The 21,475-nt window shown below is 41.6% G+C and overlaps 1 protein-coding gene across 1 annotated transcript in view; it reads right to left on the bottom strand.

The window, feature by feature from the left end:
* Nucleotides 1-20,860, bottom strand: part of LOC125451351 (E3 ubiquitin-protein ligase MARCHF3) — a 93,560-nt gene extending 72,700 nt beyond the window's left edge. Inside the window, exon 1 of the mRNA XM_048528381.2 lies at nucleotides 20,661-20,860. The gene's annotated coding sequence lies outside the window, so the exon portion shown is untranslated. The remainder of the gene's footprint in view (nucleotides 1-20,660) is intronic.
* Nucleotides 20,861-21,475: the final 615 nt, after the last annotated feature.

Here is a 21,475-nt window from a genome sequence, read left to right as displayed (position 1 = left end):
ACATTTTATTTTTAATGAAAAAAAAAGGTCCACACTCTCAAAGCTTGTGTTGAAAAGTTAGCTTCTTTATTGAGGAATTGTTTTGTATCAGTCCCAGTAGTTCATCCAAAAGTGGCTGGCTTCCTTTGCCTAATTTTGCACATTTACCAAGCCAGATAGCAATGAAGTCAATGATGTAGCAAAGGTAAATTCAATTTGTACAATGTTATATGTATAAATACAACATTTACAGCATTTTGAACTGAAAAAAATAGAAATCAGGGAATTTAAGCAATATGCAATCAACAGAGTTTCTTGCAAGCATGCTACAGTCACGGTTTACAATCTTAGGGTCACACTGTCATACAGTAATACAGCATAGAAACAGGCCCTTCAGCACAAACTGGTCCATGCTGACCATGGTGCTCACTCAGCTAGTTCCAAATGCCTGCATTTGGTCCATATTCCTCTAAATTCGATCCATGTACCTATCTAAATGTTGTTAAAATGTTGCCATTGTATCTGCCTCAACCACTTTCTCTGGCAGCCCGTTCCATGTACGCCCAACCCCCGTTATGAACAAGTTGCCCCTCAGATCCTTCTTAATTTCTTCCCCTCTCACCTTAAACCTATGCCCACCAGTTTTCATTCCCCCTTCCCCAGGAAAAAGACTATATGCATTCATCCCATCTCTGCCCCTCATGATTTTATACACTTCAGTAATGTTACACCTCATTCGCCTACATTCCAAGGAATACGTTCCTGGCCAACCTCTACCTATAACTCAGGCCTACTAGTCCTAACAACATCCTTGTAAATATTCTGTGCTAATTTCTGTTTAATAGAAACATATTTTTTGTTGTAGGATATCAACATTTCACAAATGTTGAGCTGAAAAGCCTCCTTCCATACTATAAACATCTGTGATTCTATGTGAACAATGGACTAATCAAGTTGACAAAATAAAACAAAAAATAGTCATGTTATGTTACTCTAAATGTTTCTGGTTTTGGGTCACAGTGACAAGAACTACAGTATCACTGTAGCTAAATCAAAGGTTTCATTTGAAATCGAAAATAATAGCTTAACGCAACTTTGGGTTAGGGCTGGTTTTAATGTGCTGCTGAAATAGAGTGCATAATTGACAGGCCGTTAACTTGCAACAATTGCCAATCCATGTAGGAATTGCAAATAGTTTTGGGCACTGTATCTAAGGAAGGATGTGCCAGCCTTTGAGGGGGTGCAGAGGAAGTTTACAAGAATGATCCCAGGGATGAAAGGCTTTCCATATGAGGAGCAGCTGAGGACACTGGATCTGTACTCAATGGAGTTTAGAAGGATGATGGAGGGATCTTATTGAAACGTACAGAACACTGAAATACCCGGAAAGAGTACACAATGTTTCCACCAGTAATGGCAGACTAGGACCCAAGGGCGCAGCCTCCGAGGGAAGGCAAACACGTTAGAGCTGACATAAAGACGAGCTTCTTCAGCCAGTGGGCAGTGAATCTGTGGAACTCATTGCCACAGGAGCGGACAGCTGAGCTTCACAGACATAGCCAGCAAGAAAGACCTTGACCATGTCAATTTCACTGCCAAGGCTTTTGCTGTCCCCCTTTCACACCCCTCACCCCCACCCACTACCACACTGTGCTCACATTTCACTTCTGCCACATTCTCCTCAATTTCAGCCGCCAGCAAATATCTCCCACTTTCATCACACTGAAGAAATCACTGCCTCTGTGGAACCTGGATTCACTTGTCAATCTGAAACCTTTGACCTGAAATGTTAACTTGTTACTGTCTCAATGGATGTGGCCTGACCCTAAGTATTTCCAGCACTTTGCTTTTGGTTCAGTTTTTCTGAAGTATTGCATTTTTTGACAGTATACACAGATATACAGTACACATACTGGATTACACTGAACTTTATACCTTAAACATGAATGTAACAGTTAACCGTTGGCACTGAAACAGATGTCACAAATAAATAAACTATAATTTTCCATGGAAGAGAAAATTATTTGATTAGAAATCAACCAAAGTACATACATTTTCAATGATCTCTTAGTTCCCAACCTTTCCACAATCCTCTCATTTTCATTATATACTTATTTAAAATTCATCTTGTAGAAATAGAATAATTAAGTTCGGTGAGTAATGAAAGACGTAATTACTTTAAAATAAAGTGGGAGACAGGCAGCAATTGCTTATGTTGACTAGAGGCTTTGTACAAAGAACTTACATTTGTAGTACAGGATTCCCCAAACGACTTCGCAACCAATTAAACCGAACTGTGGTCACCATTATGCTAAAACAATTTGTACAAAGTCTATATACAGCAAAGTTCCAAAAACACTAAGGTTGCGATCTTCTCTCTGGAGGCAGGATGGATGAGGTCAGAATGGTACATAATTGAGCAAGTTGACCCAAGGAAGATCCTCAACCTTTTCCAAGACAGTCCAGTGTCAATTCCCAGCCACTTGGGGGACCTCAGCCCTCCAGTGGGCCAATTTTAGCTTTCCTGCAGGTAGAAAATAATGGCTGCTGTCCTGATGGAGATAGCTGATGACCTGCCTGCCAGGTTCTGGGTGGGGTAGGGGAAGGTGGTCGCCATTTCCGCCCGAACTGTGTGAAATCAGGAGCAGGCCTTTGACTCCGTATGACCCACGCCCCACAATCTCCCCCACCACTAAATAAAACGTCAACTGTGTCATGGCTGTGCAGACTGATACTTCAGAGAAGTCATTCCATTTCCTTTCGTTGCCAGGCACTGATTGACTGGCAGTTTCAGGTGGGGCATGGCTTCAGAGTTGAAGCTCCTGATTCAACAAGAAGCTTGCCTGGTAACTCTTAAGGACCAAATTGGCGCTCGACTGGTAAGATTTCTTAGATAATAAAATGTGAGGCTGGATGAACACAGCAGGCCAAGCAGCATCTCAGGAGCACAAAAGCTGATGTTTCGGGCCTAGACCCTTCATCAGAGAGGGGGATGGGGAGAGGGAACTGGAATAAATAGGGAGAGGGGGGAGGCGGACCGAAGATGGAGAGTAAAGAAGATAGGTGGAGAGAGTATAGGTGGGGAGGTAGGGAGGGGATAGGTCAGTCCAGGGAAGACGGACAGGTCAAGGAGGTGGGATGAGGTGAGTAGGTAGATGGGGGTGCGGCTTGGGGTGGGAGGAAGGGATGGGTGAGAGGAAGAACCGGTTAGGGAGGCAGAGACAGGTTGGACTGGTTTTGGGATGCAGTGGGTGGGGGGGGGAAGAGCTGGGCTGGTTGTGTGGTGCAGTGGGGGGAGGGGACGAACTGGACTGGTTTAGGGATGCAGTTGGGGAAGGGGAGATTTTGAAACTGGTGAAGTCCACATTGATACCATTAGGCTGCAGGGTTCCCAGGCGGAATATGAGTTGCTGTTTCTGCAACCTTCGGGTGGCATCATTGTGGCACGGCAGGAGGCATATGATGGACATGTCATCTAAAGAATGGGAGGGGGAGTGGAAATGGTTTGCGACTGGGAGGTGCAGTTGTTTGTTGCGAACTGAGCGGAGGTGTTCTGCAAAGCGTTCTCCAAGCCTCCGCTTGGTTTCCCCAATGTAGAGGAAGCCGCACCGGGTACAGTGGATGCAGTATACCACATTGGCAGATGTGCAGGTGAACCTCTGCTTAATGTGGAATGTCATCTTGGGGCCTGGGATAGGGGTGAGGGAGGAGGTGTGGGGGCAAGTGTAGCATTTCCTGCGGTTGCAGGGGAAGGTGCCGGGTGTGGTGGGGTTGGAGGGCAGTGTGGAGCGAACAAGGGAGTCACGGAGAGAGTGGTCTCTCCGGAAAGCAGACAGGGGTGGGGATGGAAAAATGTCTTGGGTGGTGGGGTCGGATTGTAAATGGCGGAGGTGTCGGAGGATGATTCGTTGTATCCGGAGGTTGGTAGGGTGGTGTGTGAGAACGAGGGGGGGATCCTCTTTGGGCGGTTGTGGCGGGGGTGGGGTGTGAGGGATGTGTTGCGGGAAATACGGGAGACGCGGTCAAGGGTGTTCTCGATCACTGTGGGGGGAAGTTGCGGTCCTTGAAGAACTTGGACATCTGGGATGTGCGGGAGTGGAATGTCTTATCGTGGGAGCAGATGCGGCAGAGGCGGAGGAATTGGGACTAGGGAATGGAATTTTTGCAGGAGGGTGGGCGGGAGGTGGTGTATTCTAGGTAGCTGTGGGAGTTGGTGGGCTTGAAATGGACATCAGTTACAAGCTGGTTGCCTGAGATGGAGACTGAGAGGTCCAGGAAGGTGAGGGATGTGCTGGAGATGGCCCAGGTGAACTGAAGGTTGGGGTGGAAGGTGTTGGTGAAGTGGATGAACTGTTCGAGCTCCTCTGGGGAGCAAGAGGCGGCGCCGATACAGTCATCAATGTACCGGAGGAAGAGGTGGGGTTTGGGGCCTGTGTAGGTGCGGAAGAGGGACTGTTCCACGTAACCTACAAAGAGGCAGGCATAGCTGGGGCCCATGCGGGTGCCCATGGCCACCCCCTTAGTCTGTAGGAAGTGGGAGGAGTCAAAAGAGAAGTTGAGGGTGAGGACGAGTTCAGCTAGGCGGATGAGGGTGTCGGTGGAGGGGGGCTGGTCGGGCCTGCGGGACAGGAAGAACCGGAGGGCCTTGAGGCCATCTGCATGCGGAATGCAGGTGTATAGGGACTGGACGTCCATGGTGAAGATGAGGTGTTGGGGGCCAGGGAATTGGAAGTCCTGGAGGAGGTGGAGGGCGTGGGTGGTGTCACGGACGTAGGTGGGGAGTTCCTGGACGAAAGGGGAGAAAATGGAGTCCAGATAGGTGGAGATGAGTTTGGTGGAGCAGTAGCAGGCTGAGACGATGGGTCGACCAGGGCAGGCAGGTTTGTGGATTTTGGGAAGGAGATAGAAACGGGCCGTGCGGGGTTGGGGAACAATGAGGTTGGAGGCTGTGGGTGGGAGGTCCCCTGAGGTGATGAGGTCACGAATGGTGTTGGAGATGATGGTTTGGTGCTTGGGTGTGGGGTCATGATCGAGGGGGCTGTAGGAGGTGGTGTCGGAGAGTTGGCGTCTGGCCTCGGCCATGTAGAGGTAAGATTTCCTGTTGGTTGGAGAGGGCTGTTTCTTGACTTTGAAGGCACCCATCCCCACACATCACAAGGAGGACTAAATTTTGATACAAGTGAAAAAAATAACCAATTAATCCGTTGGTGGCTTTATTTGCAGGAAGGACTTAATCAGCCAGTGATTCTATGATGAGCTGAATGGCCTTCTCCTGTGCTATAACATTTCTGTGGCTCTGTGAACCTTCACCAGGAATTAAGTTCTTCTATTGCATTCTAAAAGATTTATAGCATAGAGAGATTTGAAAACACAATTGGAGGCTTTTCTTAAGAAAATAATTATTTTAGTGATCAACTTAATGGTTTTAAAAAAACCCTTCCTGCAACTCTCCACTAGCAAATGATTTACCAATATGAGTAAAGATTTAGAAGTTTACAATCTTCAAGTATCTGGAATGCAACTGGAGCATACTTCCCACAATCATTAAGCCACAAATTTAGTCACGACAGATGGCAACTGTTTTATGAGAAAACATGATGAGACAACACCTAGCTGTTGCTGCTACCGCCAATTTCTCACTGACTTTAACTTTTAAAATAGCCTCTATTACAGCACAATCTGATGCTTTGTAATATTTCCAGGAAAACAGAACATAATAACATTTTGGCATTAATATTAGCGTTCATTCTAAAATTATGACGGAATATTTAGCTTTAACCTCTGGATGAAAAATACACATGGAATACGTAGTTGGCCAGTCGTTTTAAATACTTAAGTGAAATATTCTATTTAGCTAATCGATCAGAAAGGCACCTTTCTTTTGCAAACTCAATTAGTTTTCAACATGCAAACAAATCTACCATCTACATTTACCAGACCTTCAAACAGTGTGTTCTAAGGGATATGTTTGTAAGCCATCAACTTGGGAATCCCAATAAATCGACTAAAATAAACTACTTTACAGAAAGCAACATAGTTCAAACCAAGCATTATTTTCTTTTTGATAGCTTAGATGAATGGGGCTTATGTGTATTGTTAACTCAATAAATAATGTAGAAAAAAAATTTAAATAGTTTTTACTGGTTAACCGAAAGGCAGCTGTCTTTGTACCACAAAAGGAAGCTTTCATTGCACACTGAAATATAAAAAAAACACATGCCGTATCTGCACTGACTAGTTGCGCTTTGCTCATATTACCCAAGAGGTATTTCAGCTATGCAAGTGCCCATGATAGTTTTACATCTAAGAGCATCTGAAAGTCCCTTGACTAAATACTGGCATTTATGTGGCCCTTTCTAAACAGCTGTATTAAAACAGCTTAGCTGTCACAAATCATTTGTGCAGTTGCATCTTGAGGAATATTTATTGATTTAAACAAACTACTCTTATCACTGGCTTTATTCTGCTCCCTTTCAGTTAAAACATTATAGTTCCCCACCCAAGCCCTCAGACCCACTCACCCTCACTCCAACCAGTAAATATGCAGGACAAAAATAATTCATTGCAACCAAAAACAGTAAGACAAAGGACAGAGAAGTCAAAAAATACATTTTGAAATCTCCACTCACTTAAAGAACATTCAAAGTCACTTGTAAGTAAACCTCTTCTACACTAACACAATCAAATTATCCCCAAAATTCAGCAGATGACCACTTGAGTCTCAAAGGAATAAAATGCAACTGCAATTTAGAGAAATTCATTGTCGACAGCCAGTGATGATTAGAATAATTGGATTACTCTCCTTTCAACAGATTTGTGGAAGATCTGTAACCTTACTGAAAAAAAATCATATAATCTCAGCTACATGTTAACTTGATCTCTGTGCTCATGTGTCTTCTTGCAAATCTTTGACATGAGGTAGCTAATCATTGATTTTATTTTACATTCTCTGCAGATTTCTTTACACCCAGATTTGCAAAGACTGGAGACTTAGTATTTTCAAGTAACTACTTCAACGGGAAACAAACTAAAAACCCAAACGATCAAATAGGCAACTAGCAGGGGAAGAGTGTTAAATAGAAGATGCCTAAGGTACAGATTATATAGCCCCACTTGGAGCATAGGTCGTATGTAAAGGACTAGGGTTAAATACATACTAACAAAGAAAATAAACTGAGGCTGATGAATGATAAACAGACAGTAAGAGTAGAGTTATAACTGGCACACAATAAAGGTGAAAGCAATATTTGGAAGGCTTACTATGAAAGAAGGCCTCAACGAAAGGGCAAGAGTTTTTTTGTAACTGTAGCACTAAAGCACATTAAATATTTCTACATTTACACAAACGTGAAAATTGGCTTTCTATTTTCTGTTAACTTTTGCCACTTTCAAATATAAATATGGGAAAGTACTATTATCCTTTCCAAGCAAAGGTTGCTCCTACTTCTACACAATTATGAACTCCATCAACTCGTCAACACTCTACTATCTCTTCTCAACAATTTATAGAATTTCTTTTCTGAAATGAAATGTCAACTGATTGAAATTGTTGATGCCCAAAATGAATATTTAAACATAGTTGAAAATACTTGAATGCTTAGTTACTATTTTGCTTCATCTACTTCCTTTGGTACATGTAAAATATCCCAGGCCCTTTTTTAGGAACATGTTTATTGTACTGGCTCAACCATCATCACAAAAGCAAATCACCTGGTCTTTTATTACTGTGAGAGTTTGCTGTGTAAAAATTAGTTGCCGCACATCTTATTTTACAGCAGCAACTACATCTAAAAAATATGGAGATGGGTATAAAACACTTTGAAACATCTATGGTCATGGGAAGCACTATGTAAATACAGTCCATTTTTTATTTGGCAAACTGAGACATCAATTTTGCCCAACCAAGTTCTACAAAAAGCAATGAGGTAGATTTTATGACGTGAGAAAAAAGAACTTTTCCACACAATGAGTGGTTCAGGCTTGGAATGCACTTCCTGAAAACATGGTGGAGGTAGGTTCATTCAAGTATTCAAGAAGGCATTGGATGATTACTTGAATAAAAACAGTGTGCAAAGGTATGGGAAAAAGGCAAAGAATGGCATTAAGTTGCTTACTTGGAGAGTCAGCACAGACATGATGAACCAAATGGCCTCTTTCTGCACCACAACACTTTTGTGAATCTGTGAAGTGGACAGTTAATCTCCTTTTGGTGGTATTAATTGAGTACAAATATTGGCTAGGCCACCAACAGAATTCTGTTCTTCCGTGAATGGCAACAATGGTCTTACAGATCAAAAGAATAAGCAAATAACAACCTGATTTAAAATCTCATTCAAAGTATCATAAATCTGACAATGTAATATCCTCTTAGCTTGAGCACAGTTAAATGATGCACAGAAATATTTGAGTGTGGCTTGAACATATATCATCCTTTGATTCAAATTTGATAATATAAAAAGCTGAGCCAATGACTGAAACACAAAGGACCGGTTTGGACGGCATTAGCAAAGCAACGGCGCAGACTTAAGTGGTTGAACAGCTTCTTTTCTGTTCTACTCCATGATTCCATTAAAGTGGGGTCAGAAAAAAAAACAGAATAAAAAAACTGGCAGAGATGTGGTCGATATTCTTGTACAGCTCCAATACTTAAGTGTGAATCCTCTCACCCAAAATGGTCTTTAAAAGTTCACAAAGGTTCCATTCTCACTATAGTACCACATAGTTTCCTTATCGTGTGCCCAACACAAGTTAAGCATATTTCACTGCAAGCATTTGAAATGGGGGAAAAGTAGCTGATTCCAACAGATATGAGTTGTTGCACCTTTATTTTTAAACAAACCCATTCAGTAATCTTGCAACGTGCCTCCACAACAGATTCGGGACTTGAAACCACGTCTCCTGGTTCAGAGGAAGGGATACTACCACTGCATCACAGGGGCCTTGAGTTGTTGCACATTTTCTAACTCAATTGTCCACACTTGCCTTATAATTGCTCTGTCAATTAGCCTGTGGCTCCATGCAATAAACCTACATTCTTGCTGAATGGACAGGAGGCCTGGGAAATGACACAAAGTGATTCTCCAGCTATCTTTTCCCACTCTTTCAGAAACTTGATGTGACATCTCATCAACCAAAGAAGCAAGTTTGTTAAAATATTAGAAACTAATGGAAGCTCTGGCTTCTCACGTTTTCACTTTGTAGATTTATTTACTTGATCTCTCATGAGACAAATAATGTTCAGCAGGAAGAATACTGACGGGAAGTATGAATGGGAAATGGAAATGAGCCTGGGTTTCAGAAGTTTATCCCACAGACAGTACCTTTATCTGATTCATTTTCAAGCAATGCTGCTGTAATATTTTTACAAATAGAGGACATTTATCCCTGGTTAAAAGTAACTTTCAGGTTCAAACATTAATTTTTGAATGCATCCAAACACATTTGCTTAAATTCTAATTCTCCAACAACATGGTTCAATTGGCTACAGCACGACAGACTAAAAACACACTGGATTTGTTCTTGAAATGACAGCAGTCTCCAAAATACAATGACTTCATAACTGGTCAAGCTGTGAAGAATTAAATAGAAATGTTTATTAACATTTATTTAAGCAAAAGCAAAATATTTTGGACGCTGGAAATCTGAAAGGAATATATGCTGGAGAAACTGAGCCGGTCTGTCAGCATATGTGAAGAGGAAAACAGAGTTAGGATTTTGAGTCCAATGTGATTTCTCTGGAACCGAAGACGTGGAAAAATGATACGATCTATATTGGTAGGAAAAGGTGGGGAGACACAAATTTAACAGATAGAAAAATCAAGGGGAAGTTTGAAGGTGAGTGAGACAAAAGATCACAGTTGATAAGAACAAAAAAGAGAGACGGAATCGTAAAGTTGTAGAGGGGAGACAGAAATAGGTCCAGACTTTCATTTTAGTCCATCCACCGTTCCCTGCCACGTGCTTTGTCATCTGATTTTTGCTTTCAGCAGAGCTGATACATATTCTGCTATTAACACCTGTTCTGGTCCTCTCTGTCTCTTTCTCCAATCAATACCATTCCTTTTCGCCACTTGTTTTGTCATGACGCGATCTTGAGTCTCCCTTACACCCTAAGTTTCCCTTTGTTCTGCTTACGCTTCCTAAACCTTTTCCACAATAAAACAAAAAACACTTTGCCACAGAAAAGTCACATTGGACTCAAATATTAACCCAGTTCTCTCAAAACAAATGCTGCCAGACCTGTTGAATTTGTCCAGCACTTTCAGCTAATGATTTAAACATACTTAGTATTGCAGTACACATTTTTGCATGGAACCCTAATTATTAAGATAAACGTACACAGCAGTTTGGATTTCTATCTGTGATTGTCAGTGCACAATTTCTATCAATTCACTTTATCAAAGGAGATGTGATGATTTAACAAGTTAACACCAGCCAATATGATTAGCATCAATATAAGGTGTGTCTGTACTTCACTGACCCCAAACTGTTCTGTTTAAATTAAGAGTTAGTATTCAAATTAATTCTAGAACAAAGTGGATAAAAGTTCTCCTTTGGAATTTGATTCTGCTCACAGTGGTGTCAGACTCTGGATTTTGATTACTTTTACATTAAAACTGTACCTTCAATCTAAAGTGAAACTACTATTGTAACCCAAGCACACCCTAATAGTTTCATTGAAATGTTTACTTTAGCAATCTGCATTACAAGTAATTTCCTTATTGTAACAAATTCTGACATTCTTACAACAAAACATCACTTGTTCAGAAAATGACTGATGTAAATTTATGCACAGATTTTGTTAATTGTAATAAAACACTGAAATTCTAAGGGCAGAATACAGGGCACAATCCACATGCCCAATTCTCAAACTAATATCTCATAATCACACTCCAAGCATTTGCAAAGTTTTCCTTGAAGTTTTCAATGTACTAAGTTTTGCCACGATCGCTGCACAGTCCCTTCCATATATTCATCACAGTTTGTAAAGTACTTAAGTTTAAATTATCCATGGATTTCCCTCTTCTGATTGAGTGCAATGGGTTCAATTATAGGTTCTAGACAGAAAAGCAGCAAAGTGAAGAGACCAGGTAGCAAGGGATAGTAGCAAAGAAGTTCAAGCAAACAGCTCTTGCTGAAATGCCACCTGCTGATTCCCAAAGTAAAATGGTGGAAGTGACTGCGAAGCCATTCAAAATACATTTCAATGGCAGTCACCAGGGATTCAGGAGAAAAGTCTCCAGCACAAATCAAGTGCTCCAGGACGGACATCAACCAGAAATGATAACTCAGAGCAAGGAAGGTCTTTTTTGAGGTGGGTCTGGAGGTTGTGTACAGTTTTGAAAGCCAAAGGGTAAAACCATTTTTACAACAAAAAAGAGGCCCCTCAGTCTATTCGGATCTTCATTTCTCACATTACGATTTTGCTTTCCTACTTTGCTATGTCTACCCAAGCTTGACCTCTCACTTCTCTCCTCACATTTGTTTAACATCTTCCCTGCTTCCCTAGTTACAAGGCTTGCATATGACTCAAGAGTGCACTATCTCAACAGTGCAGATCCTGTTTTCTCCAGGCCTGGTGTCAGTGCCCCAGAAACGGGAACCTACTTCTGACAGGCCCTGGAGTATTACTTGAAATCTGAACACAACACATGTATGGAACTTTTCCAAAGTAAACACAGAAAAAAAAACAAGAGACTACTAGTAGCTGTCATAGCAACTGCTCTCCACAAAAAATCTTGGCAAACAGTCTCATCTTTCTTTCTCCTCCTCACCCTAATATTCAGATTATGAATGTTAAATGCAAAATTTAAGAACCAACCTTGAAGTCAAGTCGAGTCTGAAACTCAGTAGCTTTGCACTGTGAGTTCATGTCATCATCTCAACCTAATGTATTGTTACCATGTGGTAAATTACAAAACAAATTAAAAAGTGACATGTCCATTCGAGTACAAATTTTGCAACATCTGAGCAACTTTCCAGTACATACAATTACAGAGAGATGTGACTGCAGCCCAGTCCATCATGAAAACCAGCTTCCCATTCATTGACGATGAGTCAAACTACAGAAGGGAGATACAGGGTTTGGTGAGGTGGCTCAATGAAAGCCTCCTCTCTCAACATTGGCAAAACTAAAGAACTGCTTATTTACTTCAGAAAGAAAGAAGGAGAACACACCCTCAAATACATCAATGGAACTGAGGTTGAGACAGTGAGGTGCATCAAATTCCTCAGAGTGATGATAACCCATGACCCGACTGGATTTCCTACATAGATGCCGCAGTCAAGGCGGCACAACAATGCTTCTTCTCCCTCAGGCGGCTCTGGGAATTTGGCATGTCCACAGGGCCCCTCACCAGCTTCTACAGATGCACCATTGAAAGCTTACTGTCTGGGTGCATAACAGCCTGATACAGCAACTGCTCTGTCCAGGAATGTAAGAAACTACAGAAGGTGGTGTGCACAGCCCAGCCCACCATGGAGGCCAGCCTTCCATCCATGGACTCCATTTACATGGCTCGCTGCCGCAGAAAGGCGGCCAACATCATGAAAGACACATTGCACCCTGGTAATGATCTCCTACATCTTGTTCCATCAGGCAGATGATACAGAAGCCTGACCACATGCATGAGCAGGTTCAGGAACAGCTTCTTCTTGGTCATTATCAGAATGATGAATCGACTCTTTAACATCAAATAACGCTGATCTTGCTAATGTTGATCTCACCTAGCACATGACCAGTGCAATGTAATCTGTACACCTCTGTCTAAATCTTTATGATTTGTACATCCTTTGCTTATTATAATCTCCCTGCACTGCTCGTAAACAAAGCTTTTCACTGTATTTTGATACACATGACAATAAATAAATCAATTGACTCTGTCGATACTTCCCACGGCCTTGGGAAAGCAGCCAACATAATCAAAGACCCCTCCCATCCCAGTTATTTTCTCTTCCATCGGGCAAAAGTTACATAAGTTTGAAAGCACATACCAACAGGTTGAATAATAGCTTCTTCCCTGCTGTTATCAGACTAATGAAGACCTCTTATTTATTCAAATTGATCTTTCTCTGCACCTTCTCTGTAGCTATAACACCGTATTCTGCATTCTGTTCTATTACCCTGACGTACTTATGTATGGCTGGGTTTGCCTGGATAGCATGCAAAACAATACTTTTCATGTATTTTAGTACATGTGACAATAATAATTCAAATCAAATCAAAATTACAACGGTCAGTATCTCTACAAAGCCTTCCTGCGTATTGAGATTGAGGAACAACACTAAGAAAGGTTCTAAGCCAATCTTCTGGATGGACCGCTGTCTCATACAAGTTGGAAGTGGTGATGAATGAAATACAACTCTATTGGAATACCAAACAAAATTTTAATCCGCTCTCAGAGTTCCATTCTACTTATCATTCTCAAAAACAAATCTTACCAGAAGTGTGCTGTAAAAATATTTGAATTTTTATGGTGAAGAGCTAAGATCCATGCAGGCATATATTTTTACATCTACATCCTTGCGGACCTCCCTCCTGGGTGGAAGATTACTAATTGGACAAAAAAAGTTGGTAAATGAGGCTGTGCCTGGCTGGAACTTCTGGTCTGAGGCACAGAAAATTTAAGTAGGAAATGGCAAACAGACCTTTCATCCACCATCTGCAAATATTACTTGCTTCCTTACATTAAAAAAATTTTATTACTTTGCAAGGGGTCACATTTACCCATTTCAGAAACAGATGTTGTTGCTCTGGAATAAGACTGATCTTGACAAAATTACACATTTTCATATAAATGTGGAAGTTTAAGATTATAAAAGATAACAGTGTTCAATATCCACTTGTTTCTTATTCTGCTGGTGCAGGGGTGAGGATGGAATAACAAAAAGAAACAAAGGCCCCCTCTACTTGCATTAGTTTTTTTTAACAACTCCTGCAGAATGCAGTTCTCTGACCGTGCAAGTGAGCAGCCACCTGCTTCCAGGTTCTGCCTGCATTTAACATGGCCAGCAGGACATATCCTACAGCAATTCAGGTGCATTTTCCCTGTAGGTTTTCCTCCTTGGAGTGGAGACTGAACTCCGCAGGAGTTGAGCACAAAACAATATCACACCAATTACTCTACAAGAAAGAAAGCTATTTATTCTGCAAATTAAAAGATTATGTTGAAAACATTCATGCTTAAAGTATGTCACGTATGTTACAGACTGGACTCCTCAATGAAAGGGAGATCTAGACTTTATATAGCACCTCACCATATCCTCAATGTCAATGCACTAGACATCAAATTAAATGTTGCCACGTTTTACACAGGAAAATAAGGTCTCACAAACAGTAAATGAAATAATTAATCAGTTAACCAGGTTCTAATAATGATAGTTCAGGAAGGAATGTTGATCACATTTCACTGATCATCAAATAATTCATCCTATATATCCATTTGAACAGACAGGGTTGACATTAAAATTATTTACCAGGACAGCATGTCTGATGAAATAGCACGTGTTCAATAGGGCGCATTCAAAGCGAGAAAATGTATCATTTCTTGATTTTGTTGTTTTTACAAAGTCTAACTGAAGCAACATGAACAATTATTCCAAAGTTTCCCTTGAATCTCTGATAAAAGATGTCTCCAAAAAGGCATTCAACGAAGTTCTGGATGCAGAACTGGCTTGAAGGTAGGAGACAAAGGGTGGTGGTAGGGGGTTATTTTTCAGACTGGAGGTCTGTGACTGGTTGTGTGCCACTACGATTGGTGCTGAGTCCACTGCTTTTCATCATTTATATAAATGATTTGGATGTGAATATAGGAGATATAGTTAGTAAGTTTGCAGATGACACCAAAATTGGTGGTATAGTGGACAGTGAAGGTTATCTCAGAGTACAACAGGACCTTGATCAGATGGGCTAATGGGCAGATGGAGTTTAAGTTATATAAACTGAGGTGATGCATTTTGGAAAGGCAAATCACACAATGGTAGGACCATGGAAAATATTGCCGAACAAAGAGAGCTAGGTGCAGGTGCATAGTTGCTTGAGTGTGGAGTCACAGATGGACAAGGTGATGAAGATGTTGTTTGGCACAGTTGCCTTCATTGGTCAGCACTAGAGTTGGGAGGTCATGTTGCAGCTGAACAGGACACTTTTTGAATACTGCATTCAATTCTGGTCTCCTTACTACAGGAGAGATGTTGTTAACCTTGAAAGGGTTCAGAAAAGATTTACAAGGATGTTGCCAGGGTTGGAGGGTTTGAACTGTAAACAAAAGCTGAATAGGCTTGGGTTATTTTCCCTGAGAAGTTAGAGGCTGAGGGGTGACCTTCTAAAAGTTGATATAATCACGAGGGCACGGATAGGGTAAATACCAAGGTCTTTTCCCCAGGGTAGTGAAGTACAAAACTAGAGGGCATAGGTTTAAGGTGAGAGGCGCAAGATTTAAAAGGGACCTGAGGGGCAACTTATACATGCAGAGGGTGGTGTGTGTACAGAATGAGCTGCCAGAGGTGGTGGAGGACGCCAGTACAATTACATTTGAAAGGCATCTGGATGGATATATGAATAGGAAGGGTTTAAAGGGATATGGGCCAAACGATAGCAAATGGGATTAGATCAGTTTAGGATATCTGGTTGGCACGGATGAGTTCGACTGAAGGGTGTGTTTCTGTGATGTACATTTCTATGACTCCATGACAGGCAGTAGAATATTTCAAAATGAAGGTAAATGACTTTTTGAAGAGTCATACATGAGGGCCAAGGCAAAATGTAACCTCTTCTCAACAAAGGAAACCGATCCAATACCAGACTTCAGGTGAAATTTAACTACATAGAAATCACATTCTTGGATCCAGTGGCAAGATTCGAAAACAGATCTACAACTGCTTGACCACAATGCTGACAAATTTTTAGTCTTTAGTCAAAATACAAAGTTTGTGTTAATTCAAAGAGCATGAGAGAAACAGAATTTGATTTTTGAGCACTTAAGCAAAACAGCTTATTGACTGTTGTTTTGAAAAAATACATTCATTCCTTCAGACTTTCGCTTTATTACAATTATCTTTGCCAGGATTAACACTTCAAAATCTGGGCAAACGTGGATATTTCAAGTAGAAATATCTATTTAGGCAGAAAGCTACAGAACACAACTACTTTTGTGCCAAACATCTACAAAAATTGATAGCAATTGATTGATAAAGCCAAGAACCCAAGAATCAGATTTAGCCTCTGCAGTCCTGCCATACCTAGCTGTGAATTTTGGTGGATAATTCAACAACTGACTGGAGAAGGAGGCTTCTCAAATAGCCCCACGTTCAATGACAAGGGAGCCCAGCACATCAGTGCAAATGCCAAAGCTGAAGGATTTGCACCAATTTTCAGCTAGTAGAGCTGAGTTGACAATCATCTCATCCTCCACCAGAGGCTCCCAGAATCACTGATGCCAGTCTTCAACTAATTTGACTCTTTCCATGTGATGTTAAGAAACAGTTGGAGGCACTGGATGCTGCAAAGGCCCTGACAACATTCTAATATTAGTATTGAAAACTTGTGCTTCAGAACTTGCCACATTCTCATGACACTATCACTGCAAGAGTTCCTCAGGCCGGTGTCGCAGACCAAACCAACTTCAGCTGTTTCATCAATGTCTTTCCATCTATCACAAGGATACTGAAGCAGTCAATGTTCAAATGCAGCATAACCTGGACAATATGCAGGCTTGGGTTGAAAGGTGGCAAGCAATATTCACACCACACAAGTGACAAGCAATCACCACTATCCCTTAACATTCAATGGCATTACCGTCACAGAATCCTCTCCAGCAACATCCTGGGGGATACACTTAACCAGAAACTGAACTGAACAAGTCTAATAAATACAATGGCTACAAGAGCAGGTTAGAGGCTAGAAATACTGCAGTGAGTAACTCACCTCCTGACTCCCAAAAGGCACAAGTCCGAAATTTACTGGCATACTCTGCACTTGCCTAGATGAGTGCAGCTTCAACAACACTCAAGGAGCATGACATCATCCATAACAAATCAGCCTGCCCGATGGCACTACATCCACAAACATGCATTTCTGCCATTACCGATGCTCATTAGCAGCCCTGAGCTCTACCTACATGATACATTGCAGAAATTCAACAAGGGTCTTAAGACAGCATCCTCCAAACCCATCTAGAAGGACAGGGCATCAGATACAGGAACTCCACTACCTGTAAGTTCCCCTCCAAGCCACTCAACATGCTGACTTGGACATACATTACCAGATCTTTCAGTGTTGTTGGGTCAAAATCCTGGTAGTATGTGTATACCTACAGTAAACTGACTGCTACAGTTTAACAGTGAGGCTCACCATCACTTTCTCAGGAGCAACTTTGAATAAGCAATAACTGCAATGCCATATCTAAAATAAAGTTTTGGCTACTTCATGAAATATTGTCTGCCTCTCATGCCCTTTCTGAACTCATCTTGTCAACATGCCCCAAATCCCCATTTTCTTAGTCTTCTGCCCACTAAACTGTTACCTGCCCAACTTCTCCTCCTGGTCCCCACATTAGCCAATATTGTAAATGGGTTCTCTCTCTTCAGGTATGTGTCTCTGTCTTTCAATGTCACCAGCCCTTTCCTCAAAGAAGAGAACTAGACCATTCTGCCCTTGCAAACTACCACCACACCTTGAATTATACACTCTCCAAAGTATTTGTATGTGTTGTCACCTGAAATCGGTTTCTGCCTTTTGCGTAACTCCATGTTCAGATCATCCAACCAAACTTCTGTTCTTGCCATAATGCCAAAATGCATCTTATCAAAGTCACAGAAAACAACCTACATGACTGGGACAAAGGTAAACTTTGACTCTTTTTGTTTGCAACTTTTTACATGGCTATCCATATACTCCTCTACGGCTTTTCACTGCCGGGCTTGCCATCCCCGATTCCATTTAATACTATCTAATCATCAGACAATGACTAGAAATGGCTTCTTTTGCTGCACCACTTCTGTAACTTCTGGTGTCTCACAAGAATGTCTTTTCACACCTACATGCCTTCCCTTAGTGACATTTAAAGGCACAGCATTAGTTTGCCTGCATGCACTGATGTGCCCCCCAAGCGCCACCCCTGGTCTTGACTCCTTCACTAAATTTAAACTATTAGGCTTTTAAAAATTCAGTCATACAATATGGCCTTCACTGGCTGGGCAAGCATTTATTGCTCTTCAGAAGCTGGTGGTTACAAGCTGTCTTTTTGAACAGTTGCAGTCCATTCGGTGGAGATGTACAGTTAGGGAGGAGTTCCAGATGTTGACTCAGAAATACTGAATAAATGGCATCATATTTCTAAGTAAGGATGGAGACTGGATTGGAAGTGAACTTGTTTAGTGGAGCTACTTATTCAGCACTGGCTAAGCACAAATTTTCTTTAATTAAACATTAGGCTGAATGAAACCATTAATTTCAAACTCCCAAGCTCTATTCCTTCCCTGCCTTTCAGCTTCACCTTCTCGCTTGATGACACTCCTTAAAACATGACCAAGCTTTTTGTCAATTGATACATAATCTCTATTTCTAGTTCATTGCCATACTTTGTTTTATATTGCTCCCATGACTTGCTTTGTGACATTTTACTCCATTAAAGGCAATATATAAATAAAAACCTATTTTTGATCTTTCACTTCGCTAAAATATTGGGGCAGCACTAAGGGAGTACCAGGTAGTTGCAAAATTGCCTGTGCCTAATTTGCTCATCTTTTCCATTACTTAAAAGCTCTGCTATTAAATGGAAATCCAAAATTCTCTCTGAAGTGGATGCAAAAGATCCCACACCACCAAAGAGACCCTTTTTATCTCCTTGTCAAAAATGACCAAAGCATATTGACTAATGATTTGTATCTTTGCCATTGGGTCAAAACTCTGGAACTCCTTTCCTAACAGCACTGTGAGTGTACTGTCATCTTATTGAAGGCAATTAAGAATGGGTAATAAATAATGCCCTACAGTCATTGCAATGAATTGCAAAGCATGGAAACAGACTCATCAGTCCAACCCGTCCATTGCAGACCATTTATCCTAAATTAATCTAGTCCTATTTGCCAGGTCTCTGGTGTGCTGTTCCCACATGTTGTGAACAAACAACTGAATTAAAAATGAATGCTGTTTGAGGAACCTCGCTGTGTGCAAATTGACTACTATGGTTCTCTGCATTACAGTCACCACTTTATCAAAGTACCTCATTGATTGTGAAGAGCTTTGGATGCTGTGAGATTATAAAAGGTACAATATAAATAAAAGTTATTTTCTTAAGATTTGTTTTCTGAAATATTAATAAATATCCTTCTCCAATGCATACATTTTACAGAATCAGATTTGTTTGAACTTAATCCTTAAGACCATAAAAAATGGTCTTAATAACCAAAAGTAGCAAAAATAAACAGGGAAATAAAAATCTGTGTTTAACAGAGTAAATCACAGCTAAATATTCAGCAGTGATACTAATAGTATGACCATCATTTGCTAAGTTTGGGAATCAGCCATTGTAACTGGCCCTGATCACTATCCAAAGGCCCTTGTTAGAAACACGTGCATTTCAGATGAACACAGACAGGATCAACTGGACTGTGAAACAATCAACAAGTCATATCGACTGACAGCATCGACAAAGCTTACTAAATGAACGGCATACCCAGGAAGGTTAGCAGAAGATGACCTGCATGATGAAACCATTCCTTAGCTAGGAGACAGCATTTTCCAGACCGGTAAAGGAACAGAATAGTGTGCTTCCCAGGGAAATATATTCCTTTGGGCGGGGTGCAGAGGATTGCTGCAAACTTGTAGGTATATCGCAAATTCGGAAGATTTTCGTTAGGTAAGCCGCGTTTATCTCATTCTAGTAGGACACAGTGATTGGCTCAAACACAACGATTTTAATGCAGACTGTGTGGTTTTCATATCGCAGTTCAGTTAATGGCGATTTTTCTATACAGTACTGCAACAGGCGTCAGTAAAAACCGATGTGAATTGCCCATCTCGGGCTAATGACATTCTCAAAGTGCACGTTCCGATTTGAGATGCGGAAGATCTTTGCTTCCATTAAACGTTTCTGCTCTATAGTTGACACAAGCCGATAAATGAAATGCTGTTGTTTCTTGCGCAGGCGAGGAGACAGTCTCTGACAAGTCTTTACCAATCAGGACCAAATGTAATAGTTTTGCTCTTAGCAATCATGAATAATGCATAAATCTGTACAGTACAGTACGAATCTTGATGAATTACACACTGACGGGTTCACTTACTAAATTAATGGGGATATAGAATTTAAAACATTTGCTGTGGCTCAACTCAATGCACACTGCAGGCAGGGAAGAGAAAACTGGGGATGTAGGTCCCTTTCCATTGTATGTTTCTGAGCGGGGGCAAGGAGACCGTTCAGTGGAGAGAATCCGCTTCTGTAAGGACACTGCTCGTAAAGTTCACGGTCAGAGAGCAGCCGAAGGCAGAGACAGGAAGAAGTTCAGGATTGCAGCTTTTGCAGTGACAAGAGTGAATTCTATTACTGAACCATGACAACCACGATTGCAGCTTAAAAACAAATGCCCGGGATCTCCTGCAAACAATTCTTCGTGTGCAATAAACTTTAATGGCTGCAAGTCAGTTAAATATGTCAAAACTTCAAAAAATGAAAACTCACCCTGTCACTTAGGCTTTCTCTTGGGTCTGAGCCTGTCTTTTCTCAACGTTTCAGCTGAGGGGCGTAGTTAGGAAGGAGGAAGGAAGGAACTCTCGCAATTGTAAGCTTGCATGCAATACTTGGGAAAGATGATTCATAAAGAGGAAAGCAGCTGCTAGCTAGCGAGACCAGGATGCGGTTTCTCCCTGCGCCGTTCCCGGAGCTCAGCACCCAGCAGGGGAGCTTGGTGATTGACAGCGGCCGCAGCCATTCGCCAGAGGGGATTGACGAATCACAGGAGGCGGTTCCGCGGCCTCGTCCAATCAGCAGCAAACTCGGAGACGGGGCTCGAACTAAGCAGCTCAAGACACAAAGCGGAGTGCGCTTTCTCTGTGGCAGGCTTCTTGCATTTCGGTAGCGCCTCTCACGACCCCTGGATGTGTCAGAGCGTTACCAACGATATACGTGCAACTTGGAAGCCGATTTGAGCGCACTGAGCTCCTTTCTGATGAAGGGTCTAGGCCCCAAACGTCAGCTTTTGTGCTCCTGAGATGCCGCTTGGCCTGCTGTGTTCATCCAGCCCCACACTTTGTTATCTCGGATTCTCCAGCATCTGCAGTTCCCATTATCTCTCCCACCCAACTGCAACATGATAATAAACAAGTAATCTCAGTGATAAAAATAGGAAGTTGCTGGAAAATCTCATCAGGTCTGGCAGTATCTGTGTAGAGAACTCAAAGTGAACATTTCGAGTAGTTCTGTTAAACCTTCCTCAGGGTCACTGGACCCAAAACGTTAACGTTTATTTTTCTTCACAGATACTGCCAGACCTGATG

Source organism: Stegostoma tigrinum, chromosome 3, assembly GCF_030684315.1.
Source record: "Stegostoma tigrinum isolate sSteTig4 chromosome 3, sSteTig4.hap1, whole genome shotgun sequence".
Lineage (NCBI taxonomy): Eukaryota > Metazoa > Chordata > Chondrichthyes > Orectolobiformes > Stegostomatidae > Stegostoma > Stegostoma tigrinum.
The sequence above is the reverse complement of the archived record's forward strand: the minus strand, read 5'-3'. Positions and strand labels throughout refer to the sequence as shown.